The following is a 17,712-nucleotide window of genomic DNA, read 5'->3' as shown; positions in this document are numbered from 1 at the left end:
CTCTACCCTGCCTCAGTCAGCCCAGGGCTGCAGAGGTCAGGGAGGCCAGTGGACCCCACGAGGGCCCCTGTCCACAAGAACCCCCCCTTCAAAAGAATGAGGATTGCCTGGTTAGTTGCCCTAGCCAGGTGATGGGTAAAAACATTCCTGAGGGATCCCCTTCACAGGTAGTTAGGGACCTCCCCCAGAGGGATTCTGTTGGGCACAGGCAAACCTGGGACCTTAGGGCCCCAAACCTGACCTGTCCCTCCAGTAAGCCCACAAAAGGGACCCAGCCTCCAGCTTTAGGTAGCCAGAGGCTGACCCTGAGAGCACAGTGCAACTCAGTTAGAGAAAGAAAGGCATACATGGTGGAGGGTGATTGGAGGAAGCTGAGGCCTCACTTTGAGGACACTCACTTCAGTACTCCATCTCAACACCAGCCTTTTTCTTTGCAAAGACACACCAAAGGTAGAGATTACCTATGGTGGAGACCCTATGATATCTTTAGGATGAGGGATTGCTTAGTGGACCATGAGACAGGGGGTAACCATGCCAGTGCTGGTTCTTCCTTATATGGCCACTCAGGCAATAGAGGCTTACCTTGTAAAGGCCAGCCTTATCTCCTTTCGTTTGGGGGGGGGTTGTGTAGGAAGGTGGATATCTGACTATGGTTACCCCCAACTTTTTGCCTAGTGTCTAGCTGGTTTTTCGACTTAGTTGGCCTGAGATCCTGCCATTCAGGGTCTCAGGCTGTCTGCTCTCTCTGTAAAATGGATTCCATGTACCCTAGGTACATTCCCAATTGGTAAGGATCACCTTATTGGACCCTGTACAGTGTACCCTAGGTACCCAGGGCATAGGTGCACCCTAGGCCTCCCAGGGGCTGCAGCATGTATTATGCCACCCCTGGTCTGGCCTTCCAATCAGACACAACTGGCTGATCACTCAGCTGGGGCAAGGTTGTGTACTCACCCCTTGCTTAGGTGTAGTATTCCTATACCTACCCTACATATAGACACATGTGTACCTATCAGTCACTCCTATGGCAGGCCTTAACAATCCTGGAGGCAGAGTGCTTGGTAACATGTGAGATGGTGCTCTAGCATGAGCTGAGAACTGTCTGCAGCTTTCGGAACCATGTCCTTATAGCTGTTCTATGATATAGCCTACCATATACTCTTAAAGTGCCTTATAATCTTAAACGGTTATGGTAACTATGGTTGGGCTGTATCAAAACATGTCGTGTAAGGTGTCTAACACTCGGGAATAATACCCCCATGCCATTTCTGGTGATGAGGATATTATTCCTCCCTTCTAGAGGGAGAGACATGTTAAAATCATACTTTGCTGTGTAACCTCTGACCAAAGCCTCAGCATCACAAAATGGATGCTGCTGCCACGACACAAGTCTGACCTCCTGCAGCTGGGAGTGATCCCAGCCAGGGAGGCTTGGACAATAGGTTTCCTGCTTGGGGAGGTGCCAGCACCTCTCCAGACAGCCTTTAGTGTATTGGGGCAGGGTGGGCTGAAAGGAATGAGACATGCCTGGGGCACACAAGGTGTTCCTTGCATAGTCCAGTTCAAACCGGTGCTGGGGCACTCCAGCCCCAGCTCTGGCGCGAAACTGGACAAAGGGAAGTGGGTGTAACCACCCCCTCCCAGGTCCCACCCATAAGGCGTGACCTAGCAGGTAGCCCCAGCCCCCCAGATTAGTATAAGAGTGGGAGTTGGGCCTCAAGACTTTAGATTATCCTGAACCTGCAAAACTGAACAGAAACTCTGGACCTTCGACATTCGACGAAAGAAGAAGACTGAAGAATCTCCCTTGTAGCCAAGGAGTGGCTACCCTGTGCAAACAGGCACCATCAAGTGACTACCCTTTGCTTTGCGGGACGTTCGACGAGGAACCGACTGCAGAGCCCGACCAGAGCCTTGATTTCCAGACTTCTCTGACCCTCATCCACATCTGCAGCAGAGCTGAGATCCGTGGAGGCGACGAGCGACGTGGGACCGGCGACCTGGGAAAAGTGGCTAGTAACTTACAGCGCAGCTTCTGAGGCACCCTCGAAGTTGTGCACCGGGGATTGAGAAGCCCCACCCCCAAGCACCATCTGCACCGAAGATCAGCCCCCCACACTCCACGAGTCCTGCGTGGGGCCCTTCAGCATTTTCCTGCTTGCCGCGTTGTCCGGTTGCTTGCCCGCTGGCTAGTGGCCTTTGTGACGACGCTCCCTGAAATCTTCTGCGCTGGTTTGGCTCCTCCAGACTGGCTCCTGCTTCTCTGCAAAGAAGAAGCACCCCAGACCCTCCTGGTCTGCACCTGAAGCAAGTCCTTTGTTCTTCGTGGGTTCCGCTTGCCAAGGCTTGGTGAGTCCTAGTCCAACTTCGACGCCGCCGACAGCAAGAGCCTTCGTGGGACAGCTCGCCTCCTGGTCCTGGTCGCCCTCGACGCTTCCTGGTCCTCCTGGCTGCAGCGACAAGCTTCACCTTCACCTGCAACTCTTCACGACATCGTCTGGTTCCTTCCTGGTTCCACGTGATCACTGGCTAGTGATCTTGACTCTGTCCCCTCTGCTTGCAGGTATCTTCTCTTCTTGATCCCAGGCTTGGGATCCACCGGACACTCTTCACTGACTGCCTGTCAGCATCTTTTCTTCAGGCATCCATAGGAGTCGACGACGAAACCCGACGCAACTTCACCCCTATGCACCCGCAGCCTGTGGGCTAGGTAACTTGGGTACTCCGGTGCTCATCAGGATAGTGACTATCCTAGTGTCTAAGTTTCAAGTCTCAACTTCCTAGCTACTCCGGAAGTGTCCTAAAACTGTCTATTTCTAAACTGTACTATTGCTAGTGACTTTTACGCATTACGCGTGAGTGTTTCCACTCTGCACACGAATCCCGTGGGCCTCCCACTGCCTATCCTGTGGTAGTCTAGTGTAGCCCCAGCGATTCCCTAGGCCTAGGCCTACTCTATTTCCGTGACAGTGGTTCTTATACCACTTACTTAGTATATGGTTTGCGTGGCCCCTAGGGCCTAACTGTATTACTTACCTGTGTGACTTACTGTATGCATTAATAAGACTGTGTTGTACTTACCTCTAATCTCATAAAGAGTGCTGAGGGTTTTCTTAGAATAAATACACTTTATTTTATATATATATCTGTTGTGGTGTCCTTTCATTTGGTATTCAAGGGATTATATATGGTATCACAGCTGGCTTCACATGCCATTCAGAGTTTAGCCTAAGACTGCTCTTGTCCATGCTACCACTAGGATAGCTGGTCTATAAGGTTGACTTTACAACCAATCACCATAAGGGTATTTGGACTGATATAAGGTGTACACTAGAACTAGTGTCATCATACATCAGGCCAACTTCTCACAGTTGTGGATGAGGGTGGAGTTAAGGTGCTCCTCTGCGACCTTACTCTAGTTCCTTCATGGTGGGTGCGGAGTGGGTTTGTGAGCGGTGGCGGTGTTGAAAGAGAAGTGTACGCTGTGGTGGTCCGTCCAGAGGGGCTGCGAGGTGTGGCTGAAGCAGATGTTGATCCCTCCCTGTGAAGATGGGTCGATGATGTGTCCTGTCTTGTAGGTGGGGGTGGTGACGAGCTGTTTCAGTCTGATGTTGGCGAGGTTGTCCAGGAGTGCGGTAGAGTCGGGGTTGCTGAGGTTGTCGAGGTGAAAGTTCAAATCTCCGATGAGTATGTAGAATATGGAGGCAATGGCGTGGGGTGCGATAAGGTCAGCGATGGTAGTGGTAAACCCGGGGGGTCTGGAGGCGAGGGTGCCGCGAAGCGTAGTTCTAGGGCTGACCTGTATCTGGAAGTGGAGGTGTTCGGTGTTGGAGGGGGAGTCACTTGTGCTGGAGGTGTTGGGTCGGCGGGAGCTCTAGTGTGCGATGGTGAGTCCTCCTCCGGGGCAGTCCTTCCTCTGGATTTTTTATCTGTCAGGAATGGCTGTGGCGATGTTGGGGGTAGAGGAGGCGTTGGTCCAGGTTTCCGTGAAGAAGGCAACCTCTGGCGAGGGAGTGTCGAGGAAGTACCAGGTCTCTACATCACGTATGTGCAGGGAGCGCACGTTGAGGATGCACTCCAGGGCTTCGGTGGTGCTGGCGTCCGGCATGGGAGCAGCGGTCGTGGGGGTGCTGAGGATGGTGAAGGATTGTCAGCAGACAACTGACCGTGAGTGGTGTTCGGTGTAGACAGTGGCAGTTGTTCCTTCTGAGGTTGAGTGCGAGGAGGGCAGCAGAGTGGTAGTGGTGGGAGTTCAGAGAGCCAGGGTCCCTGCGATGAGCGTGGACAAGCTTGCCTTCGGCACGCCAGCGTCGTGCCCGTTGCATGCGGCCACCATTAAATAGGGGAGGGAAGCGCAGCTGGGAGGCGGGAGCTGGAACCAGCAGGGGGAGGGGTCAAGAGGGCAGCAGCGGCGGTAAAGTAAACTGGCACAGGGCAACAAACAGGAACAGGAAAGTCAGCAAAACAGGAAAAAAGGCACAAAGAGGAAAATAGGCACAATAACAATACACTAACAAAGACAAAACAAAACGGGCACAAACAGATAGCAGCAGGCCAGCAGAAGAGCTAGGCTCGCCGACTGGACCACCAGGGATGAGGCGCAGGCAGGAGCATGCGGGTGGAGGAGGGCCTCAAACACCTACCAGCAGAGGTGAGCGGGGTCAGCGACAGCAGCACAACAGCGGAGAGCAGGTCTCTGACCAGGAGTTCAGAGGTCTTGTTTGCTGTTGAGAATGGCCCATAAAATGTACTTGGTCGCATCATGTCCACTGTGAACTGTGAGAGTGAATGAGTTTCAAAACTCCACAGAGTGGGCAAGATCTTGCTCACCATGTCCCATAGGGCATATGACAAACAGCATTTATGGACCTCATAGGAAGACTGGCAGACAAGAAGGCTTTCTTTCCAAGCACATCAATGTACTTTGATTTCCTATCCAAGGAAGCCATGGGGAAAGCATTGGGGTTTACCATCCTGGCAGAAGCACAACTAGGATTTCGGGCATCAGGGATGCTGTGTAAGGGAGGCAGCACCCCCCAGGTCAGGCCTATCCTGACTAGCAATAGTTTGGTTCACTGATGGTACTCATGAAAGCTTGGACCATGCTGCCATCAAAGCATCTGTCGGGCCTCATTGAAAACATGAATGGTTCGGAAGTTGAAGGACATGACTGCAAAATTTGGCATACATCTTGTTGACTGTATTACAAAGAGGTGCAATAGGCCCTAATGTGTTTCTGACAGATGCTCCCATTAGAAAAACCCTACATAAGGTCATTAGTCTCCAAACTTGGCAACTGCAATTCTAGCTCCTCTGCAAATCACCACTGTGAAAGAGGTGCTCTCTTCAGTATGTGGGCTCACTGACTGGTACAAAACAGTGCAATAAGTAGAAAAACCGTCGCACTCCAATGAGTATGCTCAGTGTGCAGTCTTTTTCCACAATGGTGAATAGAGTTAGGGTGCTGAAGAGGTTCATCTCCTCTTCATAGAGGTGATGGGATGGACTAATAAGGAGTATACCCTTCCTCGGGAAGGGCTTAATCTAAAGCACTCCTGTGCGAACATATAGTTTCAAACAAATGATTTACTACGAAGAGTTTGTAGTTTCCAATTAACAGAATTTATTCTTCTGGTTATCCATTTATTCTACTTCATATGGGTATGATGTGTCAATAACTTTATGCAATCCAAAGGGAATGAAAACCTCTTAAGGAATATGTAATTGTACTGTTGCATCACAAAATTCTAGGTTTATCCCCGATGCATTTCGGGCTTTTGCCCTTCTTCAGGGGAATTTCTGTAAATAAATGAGAGTAAAGAGTTCATAGACCAAGATTTTCCAGAATGCACATAGTTAAAGGATAAGGGGGTGTGGTGAAAGGTCAGTGAAAATGGGAGGTTAATCAGTGTCAAACAAAGTTTGCCGACCTCGCAGAAAAAGAGCGTGAGGAAAAAGTGACGTGAAGGTTAAGACCACCAAGATCCACTAATCATGATAATGTGATGTGAAGTGCTGAAACAAATGAGTATCACCTGTGCCTATGAAGAAAGAGAAAGAATCATGCGGAGAAAACATACTGGCGCGGGATCATCAAAGCTCAACAAATGTGCTGGAGCATATCGTTAGCTTGGAACGCGTTGGAAAGAGAAAGCGATGCTTCGGTGCAGCGTGCTCCCGTGTTTTTACTGAAGTGAAACCAGACTATTAGAGTGAAAATGTGAAGTGCGCTCAGGCATACCTGTGAGTAGTAATTCGATGTTCCATAAAGCGTGGTCCGTGAACGCCGCAAAGGAAGTCCATTGGTGTAAGTTTCTCCCGAATGTAAATCTGTGTATACCAGAAGTGTAACCCATGCGTTAATAGAAATAGAAAACAAACTGCGATTGTGGCAAAGGTCCCGGGAAAGATTTGAATAAAACTATTGTGAAAAGAAAAAAATAGATAAAGGAGAGTAAAATGATCTGAGATGCCAGGAAGAAAATGGTGGCAAAATGTATAGAAAAAAGTGCACGGAACATGGAAATAAGATGGTGGATAAAAATAAAATAGATATGAACAGAAACTGTACCTTTCGGGTGGAGAGAGTTCAGTCTGTGTATCCAATACAGTTCACGTTGAAGCAGGAATTTCCTATTATCTCTCCCATCAGTATCTGTGATTTTTTTGAGTACCATAAAACGCAGTTGGCTGACATTATGGTTCATTTCTGTGACGTGGGTAGCCACAAATGATTTTAGGTTTTTTGTCCGTATATTACTTCTGTGTTCCGTAAGTCTTGTTTTAATTTTGCGTTCTGTTTTGCCCACGTAGGCCAAGCCGCATGGGCATTTGAGTAAGTATGCAACATTGGTGGTATCACATGTGGCGTTGACTCTTAATTTGATGGGAGTACCTTGGGTGGGATGGGTTAATATGTTGCCTTTGATTATGCTGTTGCAGTTTCCACAGTTATAGCTTGGGACTGTCCCCTTGTAAATTAATCCAGGTAACTGGGGTTTCTCATTCAGGAGTTGTTTAAGATTTTTTGTACGTTGATAAGCAGAAATTGGAGGAGCTTGAAATATGTCTTTAAAGTCATTTTCTGTTTGAAGTAACTGCCAGTGTTTACAAATTGTATGTTTAATTTTTGTACTTCTGGTGGAGTATTTGGACACAAATACTAGTCGTTCATCTGTAGCAGTAGTAGCAAGTTTAGGTGTCAGTAATTGTGTTCTCTCTTTTAACTTCACTCTATTTTCTGCTGCTTGTACAATGGACAAAGGGTAACTTCTTTGTATGAATTTGGCTTTGATTGTCTTGCTGTATTCCTCAAATAATGTGTTGGAGGATGCGATGCGTTTAGCTCTGAGGAGCTGAGAATATGGAAGATGTCTTTTTAAGCTCATTTGATGGAAACTGTAGAAATGAAGGTAGTTGTTGCGGTCTGTTGGCTTGGTGTATACTGAGGTAACTAGTTCATTGTTGACGACTTGGATGTTAACGTCCAGAAATGCGATTTGCTCCTTACTGATATTATGGGTGAATTGAATTCTTTCGTTTTTCATGTTAAGCTGACTTAGTGCTGAAAGTAACTCAGTTTCTGTACCTTTCCAGATAAGGAATATGTTGTCGATGTATCTGTGGTATGTTATTAAATTGTCTTGCCATAGGGTATTGGATAAAATGTGTTCTAACTCAAATCTGTGCATGAACTGGTTAGCGGAGGCTGGAGCGGCACAGTTTCCCATGGCAACTCCGGACAGTTGGGTGTAGAATTTTTCTTTGCAGGTAAAATAACTGTGATGAAGGGTGAATTGCATTAACTCCATTAATAATACCTGTAAATCTGTGTTTTTGTCACTGTTCACGAGGAAAGATTCCATGGCATGTAATCCAAGATCGTGGGGGATTGAGGTATATAGAGAATTTACGTCGATTGTACAGAGGATAAATTGGCTTTGATTGTCAAGTTTAATAGTGTTGATCTTTCTTAAAAAGTCTGTCGTGTCTTGTATATAAGTAGTCATTTTTTGGACACTTGGTTGTAAGTGCTGGTCTATGTATTTACCTATCAGTTCATGTATCGAGTTGAGTGTACTGACAATAGGTCTGAATGGTGGCCTTGTAGGATGTTTGTGTATTTTAGGTACCATGTGTAAATATGGTGTTTTAGGATGCTCTTTTATCAAAAAAAATGTATCACGTTCTGTGATGGTACCCATTTGCAAGGCTTGATTGAGAATGGTATGCAGCACTTTGTTGAATTCAATGGTGGGATTAGAGTTTAGTTCCATGTATAAAGATTTGTCGCCGACATGTGTCATCAGGTTGTCGTTGTAGAAGTCCATATCCAATATTACCAAGGCGCCTCCTTTGTCTGCCTTACAAAATGTAATCTCTTCATTAGCAGCGAGCTGTGAGATAGCATGTCATTCTGGGATAGTCAAATTAGATTTTCTTTTTACTTTGTACATGAAAATGGCATGTATGTCTTTTTGTACGATTGTTTCAAATGTATCTAGCACTTTGTGGCTCAATGGTGCCATGAATGTGATTTTTGGTTTTCACCCAATAAGGTGCCTTAAACTTCTCTAGATTTAGGTTCCACGATGTTCGTGAAGAAATGTTTTAATCTTAGAGTTCTCATAAATTTGAAGAAACAAACTTGGGCTTCTAATTCATTTGATTCGTAAGTAGTGACAAATGTAATTCCTTTTTGTAGTGTCTGTGTTTGCAATGGTGTTATTGCAATTTTGGAAATATTAATAACTAGGTTCTCTGACTTCTGGTCGATTTGGCTATGGGTACATGCTTGTCTTTGGTGCTTTGCCCTCCTGGTTCTGCGATTGGGTCTGGGCCTCTTCCTAAAAAAGGCACAAAACAGTCTCAGGTGAGCTGTCAAGGCCACTAGCATTTTGCAGGTCAAAATCAAGACCTGCATCAGTGTAGCGGAACAAGTTACTTACTTTCGGTAACAATATATCTGTAAGAGACATATATTAGTTATGGATTCCTCACCTTATTATTACCCCCAGGTGTCAGACTGGATCCGGAGAATGTTTTCTTCAGCAGTATCCCTGCGTGTCGGTAGGTGGGGTTGGTCAACTCCGCGTTCATTGTTGGCGTCATGGTCGCCGGAATGACGTCACGGTATCTATTTAGACGCCGCCTCTGCGTGCTGACATCAGTTCTTTACACGATATTCCACGCCAGAAGCGCAGAGCCATGCAATACTCTTACAACTGGTGCACAAAACTAGGGCCCTGAGAGGGAGTCCCTTACCCTAGAAGTCAGTTCGCAGAACAGGGAGGATGGGTGGGGCGGTGAGGAATCCATAACTAATATATGTCTCTTACACCTATTTCGTTACTGAAGGTAAGCAACTTGCTCACCAGAAAAAGACTAAGTTATGGATTCCTCACTTTAGAATAGATACTCCAGCAATACCAACCCTGGAGGTGGGTCTGCAAACTAAGTTCACACCAGAAAGTCCTGGAGAACTGAATGGCCAAAGAAGCAGTCTCTCCAGACTTGGCTGTTTAGTAAACGTGTGCAATGAAGCCCACGTAGCTGCCTGGCAGATGTCATGAAAGGGGACTCCACGTCCCAAAGCAGTAGTGGCTGCCGTCACCCTGGTGGAATGGTCACGCAACCCCACTGGAGGTTCCTTCTTCGCTAAGGAATAGCAGATTTTGATGCAAAGAACAACCCATCGGGAGATGGTCTGTTTTTGCACGGCACAACCTTTTTTGATGCCCACAAAGAGCTGGTCATCCACCCGGAATTGTTTTGTGCGATCCAGATAGAATGAAAGCGAACGTTTTGGATCCAGTGGAGCCTCTCTTCCTCTTTAGAAGGATGCTGGAGTGGGAAGAAGGTGGGCAAAGTAAGTGATGGTCTGTCCTATGTGGAAAGAGGTAACCACTTTGGTAAGGAAAGAAGGCCTAGTGCGAAGGACAACTTTATCCAGATGAACAGCCAGAAAAGAGGTTTGGAAGAAAGAGCCTGAAGCTCACTCACCCTGCGAGCAGAGGTGATGGCAACCAGAAAGGCAGTTTTAAGTGTCAGAAGTCTGAGAGGACAGTTATGTAGCGGCTCGAAAGGAGCACACATAAGGTAGGTCAGAACCAGGTTCATGTCTCAATTGGGTATTACAAAAGGAGTTGAAGGAAACAAGTGAGTAATGCCCTTAAGGAAGCGATTTACAATAGGGGACTTGAAAAGAGAAGGCTGGTCAGGAAGCCGAAGAAAACCCGAAATGGCCGAAAGATTGCCTTTTTTGGTCTCGCGCCTAGCGTTGCACTGCACAGCAGTGCTCGCGCAGCAAGAGTCCTTTTGTCCGGGGTTCAGAAATGGACCTTGGAATCGTACACGCTCGTGCGTGTTTTTTATTTTGTCTTCTATTATTGGGCTTTTAGTGGCTGTATTTTTTAGAGAGAGCATGCAATAGGCCAAAGGCGGGCGCATCGCTCCGCCCAAGGCCTATTGGTGTCTGTTACACGCACTAAGGCCCATCTGGTTTCAATTATCGTGCCCACACACGGGCGCGATAATTGAAAGCATATGGCTGCCTGTGGCGCGCGCGCACCATTGGCAGCTGCCTCTGCTTCCAAAAGCGATTGCTTTACTTGTGATTTTGCTTTCAGTTTTGCGATCACTTTACTTGTGGCTTTGCGGCTGCAATGCAGTTTGTTGCTTAATTGGGAGGAATGCGTGGCTAATCTTTACGCGGTTACATGGTAAAATAAATGAAGGCGGTTACAAGGCAAAGTAAATGAAAATGAGCGGCAAATATTTACTTTGTTACAAGGTAAAATAAATGAAAGCGGTTACAAGGTAAAAAAATGAAAATGTGTGGCAAATATTTACGAGGTTACAAGGTAAACAATGTGTGCCTAATAATTGCACTATACTTCTCTTTTTCTAATGTCGCGTCAGGCTTACTGAAATAATTGACTATCTGACTATCTGCTGAACTACAAAACAAGGACTCGTTGGGGCCAAGTCATACTTTCTGACTGGACTGAAAACGTGTGATTTTGGATAGAGTTCTTTCTCTTTCCGTTACCCGATTCCCTTAACTTGTGTGTGTGAGTGTGGTTGTGTGTGTGGTTGTGTGTGGGTGTGTGTGTGGTTGAGTGTGTGGTTGTGTGTGTGTGTTTGTGTGTGTGTTGTGGTTATGTGGTTGTATGTGTGGTTGTGTGTGTGTGGTTGTGGGTGTATGTGTGTTGTGTTTGTGTGTGTGATTACACATCACATAATTACACTGTATTCAATACAATATAAATACACTCCACATACCACTCAGTACTACATAATTGCACGTCACATAATTACTCTCTACTTAATGTAAGATAAATACACTCCACACAATACCACTCTGTGCCACATAATAACACAACACATAATTACACTGTACTCAATGCAACATAAATACACACCTTTCACTCAAGTTCGTGCTATATAAAAAAAAAAAAAAAAAACAATTGCAATGCAATAGGTCTCACATTACTGAATCTTTGAGCTGTTATTGGTGTTGCATTATTATGAGCAATGCCAACAGCTCAAACTTTATTAATGCGAGACCGATTGCAATGAAAATGCTTGTTTTTTTTGTCCTCATTCAAGAAAGTAAGTGAGTGGACTTAAAGCAGTACCATGGCACTCTCCTGGACCAACTAGAGGGGACACGCAGCCCTGTAAATCTCTTTCCACCTCAAGGGTTCCTGGAGTCGCAGACCACAAGACTCTTGGGAATAGACAAGGAAGGAACATACCCTCATTCTCTGAATGAGCCATCATCCCATGAACTCACTAATTTCATAATTATTGGACTTTTATGTTTTCTAGGAAGTTGAAATACCCATTTTATTAACCCACTCCTCCCCTAGCCCCCAAAATCGAATTATTTTCTTTGACATACATCCCATATCCAATTTATGGACTCTTTTAACAGAGGCAACCCAATCCAGAAACGTTGGGGGATGCCCAATTTAGACAGCTTTCTCTTCTTGCCAAGAGAATTAAAACAAATAAAAGCGAAGCTTGGAAATTACATAGCATATTATCAATACCATCTTCAGGCCAAATACCAAAAATAACTAAAACCAAGTTTACATTAACTTTTTGGCAGATTACTTCTGAGATTGTCTTACCCGCTTGGTGCCAGAAGCCCCGGATCTGAGGACACTGCAAGAACATGTGCACATCATCTACACTCCTCATGGCCCACTTCAAGCAGGCCTTCACTCCTCTTCCTCCCAACTTGGTAAGCCTCTTTGGAGTCCAGTAGGCTCTATGGAGTGTAAACAAATGGTTTCTCCTCTGTGGGGCGGCCTTGACAACCTTCCATAAAGTGCACATCGATACTTGCCAGTAAGATGTAACCGCTGGAAGGCAGTTCTCTTCTCCAGGGCTCCTCCATAGGCATTAACGGGGGTTCTCCTTTAATTAAAAGCCAATACCATTTGGATACTTCCTTACGTTGATAGAGGGGGGCTAATAACTTATCCTCAAGTTCTTTATTCGCGACTCCATCTTTGCCCCGCTTAGCAGCACAATCAGACAGTTGATAGAATTTAAATCTGGACAGCCTTTGGTTAGTTAGATTGCTAACAGTGTCCCATGGAAGTAACTTATTATCTTGCAATATTTGACCCCATTTCTGTATGCCTATTTCCAATAGTGGGACTGATAATCTGTCTTTGAGGCACTCAGGGGTACCTGCGGCATTCCAGGTAGGGGCACTGGAGCAATAGTACGAAATTCTGAAAAACTTCCTCAGCTGGAACCACAACTCACAGGCAGACCTTAAAACCTTCAGTTTGACTTTTTTTAAATACTTAGGATGCCCAAATTTGAGAAGAAGCCTATCTCCCCCCCCCCCCCCCTGAGGAACACTTTTGGACATAGCTAAGAGAAAGGGAGGATAACAGGAAGAGTCAAATAACAGATCTCACATTCTTAAAATGGAAGGCCCAACTATAGAAACGAAGGTCAGAACTAGCTAGACCCCCATCTAGTTTTGCGCATCTTATTTTCCTCCATGCAATCCAAACCCCTTTGTTGGACCAAAGAAAACTATTTGTCTCACTCTGTATATCTTTCAAAGTTTCTGAGCTAAATATTAAAGGAATTGTATCAAAAATAAAAGTGACTTTGAGCAAAACTGACATTTTGACAAGGTTGGAACGACCCAAGAATCGACAGTGGGAGATTACTCCATGATCTTAATAGGGATCTGATCTCTGTTCTTTTTACCTCTAAATTAACCTGAACCAATTTATCAATGTCCTGAGTGATTTGAATGCCTAAATATCTTATTTGCTGCTGAGCTCATGGGGAACTGGTTTGCCAATTCCACAACATAATTTCTGTTTTTTGTGAATTGATTGAATAGCCAGATATCTTACCAAACTCTATCAGAAGTTGCTCCAACCTTGGCAGAATTGCTGACGAATCCCTTGTGAAAATCATCAAATCATCGGCATACAGGGCCAGCTTTTTTACCCATCCCCTGTATTCAAATGGAGCAAAGAGTTCAGTGGCCCTGATGTTACATGCCAATGGTTCTATGTAAAGATCAAAGAGGAGGGGAGAAAGGGGGCAGCCCTGCCTAGTTCCTCGCTCCAGCCTAACTAAATTAGTTATTTTCCGTTAACTATTATCCTTGCTGTGGGAGTTTTATAAATAACGCTTAACATTTTTCCCCTAGACCAAACGAGTGAGATATATGATGTAAACAAGACCAGCTCACCCGATCAAAGGCCTTGGCCGCATCAAACGCAAAAATTGTGAGCGGCAACTTATTAGTTGAAGCTATATCAATTGCTCCAATCATCTCGTGGGTTAAATCATGAAGCTGATGTCCTCTAATAAATCGCTTCTGGTCCGGATGGACCATGTAACCCTTAATATTGTTCAATCTCCCTGCTAAAATTTGGGCAAAGATTTTATAATCACAATTCAGCAGGGAGATGGGTCTATAGGATTCACATTTTTTAGGATCCTTATTGGGCTTCAAGATCAGAGTAACCGCTGCCTCGTTCCAAGAATTGGGGATTGGAGTATTATTAGAGAAGATACCATCAAATAATTTCTCCAGAACAGGAGCGAGTGTCTCTACAAATTTGTAGAACTCATTCGGAATGGCATCTAATCCTGCGGCACTGCCTCTTTTTAGGTGTTTTACTGTGACCTTTATTTCTTCTAGTGAGAACTTTTCATAAAGCTGTTGGACCTGATAACCAGATAGAGACTGCAAAGTTATTCTATCCAAGTAATTTTTTATTTGGGAATCAGAAACTACTAGGTCTTCAGTATACAGAGCTTGAAAATAAGATTCAAATGCTTTTTCCATACTAGTCCAATCTAATATCAGCTCCCCTGTTTCTGTGTTGAGAATCTCCTTGATGAAAGTTCTGGCTTGATTAGTACGAGATTTCCAGGCAAGGAGTTTACCGCACCCTTCTCCGTTTTCATAATTAGCTAGTTTACTAGCTTCCCATCTTCTTCTGGTAATAGTGTCTAGGTAGTCTATCAAGTCTTGGCGCTTGGTTATCACCTCAGAGTTTTCCTCCCTCTGCTCTGCATTATTTTGATTAGCAGCTTGATTATTTAGTGCTCTAAAAATATCCTCTTCCAGTGACTTAAGCGTTTCTGATTCTTTGTGGATTTTAGCTGACAGACTGATGACTCTGCCTTTAATGTATGCCTTATAGGCATCCCATGTTACCTCTATGGGGGGCCGAAAGATAATTTACTTCAAAGAAAAACAACGTCTCATTCTTTTGTAGTTCGACCACTGAAACATCTTGGAAGAGGACTCTATCAAAAGTCCACTTTCCTATTGCAGGTTGTCTTATTAATTGTAAATCCAATAACACCGCTGAATGATCTGATAGGTGCTCTGGGATATGTATTACTGAACTGATACTATTTGTCAGCCTAGCGTCTATTAAAAAAGTAATCGACTCTAGAATAATGGTCATGTTTTTTATTATGGAATGTGTAGCTTGAAAGGCCAGTTACATCCCTGTTTTTTATTCTCCAGATGTCTGTGACGCTGAGATCGTCCATCAGGACTCTACTCAGGGAACCCATTTTAGTAGGTACTATTCTCCCCCCTTTGACCTATCAAGAGAGGGATTTAATAAGATATTAAAGTCACCGTCCATAATGATCGGCAGATTCGATTCCACTAAATGATTATATACAACTCTAAGTGCTGAATCATCATCTATGTTTGGGCCATAGTATCCCACCCTTTTAGAGTGCCCAGAGCATAGCCCTGGGGCAAAGAAAGAATGAGGAGGAGAACCTCTGAAAGGGGGGCAGAAAGGGGATCCACAGCCTTTGCTGCGCACCATGCCACAAACTTGTTCCATTTACAGGCATATACCGCTTTGGTGGAGGGACGCCAAAATTGCTTTCGACCTTCCTCCCGAAGCCTGTTACGTTGTCAATTGTCGCCGCTCAATCTCCACGCAAGGAGGTGGAGGCTGGACAGGTTCCGTGGAGGACCATTCCCTGCTGCTGCGACAGAAGCTCCTCCTCTGAAGGGGCAGTCTGAACGGAGGATCGATGGCCACGTGCAAGAGCTCGGGATACCAGACTCTTCGTGCCCAGTCCGGGGCCAAAAGAATGACTTGGGCCCAGTCGCGCTTGATCTTCTTCAGCACTATGGGTAGAAGTGGTATAGGCGGAAAGGCGTATAGAAGACCGCAAATCCACTCGCGTCCAAAAGCGAACTGCGCGTTCTCTTCGGTGGCAAATAGATCTAACCAAGGATCTTCCCACTGCTGATAGAGACCTTGCACCACCTTCGAATGAAGACACCATTCGTGATACATCATGCACCGGCGCTGAGTTTGTCCACCCTGGCGTTCAGAGAACCTGCCAGGTGTTGAACCACCAAGGACATGCCCTGATGTTCCAGCCACTTCCAGAGACGAAGTGCCTCTTGACACTGGGTCCATGACCCCACCCGCCCTGTTTGTTGCAGTACCACATGGCGGTGGTGTTGTCCGTGAACACCTGCACTACTCTCCCTGTGATAGAAGAAAGGAATGCCTTCAGAGCAAGACAGATCTCCCAAAGCTCCAGAAGGTTGATGTGGAGCCCGGACTCTGCCGGAGACCATAGGCCTCTGATCTCCGCCTCTCTCATGTGGCCGCCCATTCCAGAAGTGATGCATCTGTCACCACTGTCTGGCTGGGGAAGGCGGAAGGACCTGCCGTTGACCCAATCCTGGTTTGTTAGCCACCACTGCAATTGATGTGCAGTGCCCTCCGAGATCTGGACGCAATCGGAAAGATTCCCCTGATGCTGTGCCCACTGGAACTTGAGGTCCCACTGCAGAGCCTACATATGCCACCTGGCATAGTCCACTAGCAGCATGCAGGAGGCCATGAGGCCCAGTAGTCTCAGGGTCACTCTGAGTGAAACCCGGGAAAGAGGCTCAAAGATCGGATTCATAGCGCTAATATCCCGGACTCGCTGCTCGGGAGGATAAGCTCGAAACTGCGCTGTGTCCAGAACCGCTCTGATAAAAACGAACTTCTGAGAGGGAATCAGGTGTGACTTTGGCACGTTGATGGTGAACCCCAGCGAATGCAGGAGGTCGGCCATAGTCTGGAGGTAGGAGACAACAGCCTGGGGCGAGCCCGCCTTCAACAACCAGTTGTCAAGATAGGGGAAGACTGGAGCCCCTAATCTGCGCAGATGAGCTGGGACCACCATCATCAATTTCGTGAACACCCGAGGGGTGCTGGTAAGGCCAAATGGGAGCACGGTAAACTGAAATGCTTCTGGCCTACCGAGAACCGTAGGTAAAGCCTGTGTGCCAGCAGGACGGGGATGTGAAAATAAGCGCCCTGCAAGTCCAATTTTTCCATCCAGTCTACAGGGTCAAGGGCAGACAGGACCTGAGCCAATGTCAACATTTTGAACTTCTCCTTCCGGAGGAAGCGGCTGACATTCCTGAGATCCAAGATAGGACGCTTGCCCTTGTCCTTTTTGGGCACCAGAAAGTAGCGGAAATAATAACCATGACTTACTTCTGGGGTAGGAACTCCCTCAATGGCTCCCTTGGCCAAGAGAGCCGTAACCTCCTGGTGGAGAAGGGATAAGTGATCCTGAGACATGCGATGGAATTGAGGTGGCATGGATGGAGGGGTAGTCTCGAAGGGGAGGGAGTAGCCTCATCTGACTATCTGTAAAACTCACCTGCCCGTGTTGAGCCAGTGGGGGAGGTGAAGGCGAATCCTGCTGCCCACTTGCGAATGGTGGCCCTGAAAGGTCGGACTAGGAGGGCTTGGAGGCTACTGCAGAGTGGGCACTGGTGGACTTGCCCCCAGACCCACGACGATGGGTCCCATGTCCCTGACCATGCAGAGGCTGGACAACTTGCTCAGGCATGTGGTTCTGGGCGGAACGTGGAAGGGCACCCCTTCCATAGCCCCGAAAGGGGCGAAAAGCATACTGCGTGGGGCGAAAGGTGGAAGTGAGGCCCAAGGATCTCACCATAGCCCAGGAGTCCTTAAGGTGCTCTAGCGCTTTGTCTGCCTTGTCGCCAAACAAGCGACGGCCATCAAATGGAATGTCCAAAAGTGTAGCTTGGACATCACCCGAAAAGCCAGAGGACCTCAACCAGGCGTAGCGTCTCAGGGCTACTGACGTTGAAATCGCCCTGCCTAGCGAGTCGGTGGTGTCCCGCCCACATCTTATGGC

This window comes from Triturus cristatus, chromosome 8 (genome assembly GCF_964204655.1).
Source record: "Triturus cristatus chromosome 8, aTriCri1.1, whole genome shotgun sequence".
NCBI lineage: Eukaryota > Metazoa > Chordata > Amphibia > Caudata > Salamandridae > Triturus > Triturus cristatus.
This window is presented reverse-complemented; position numbering follows the sequence as displayed.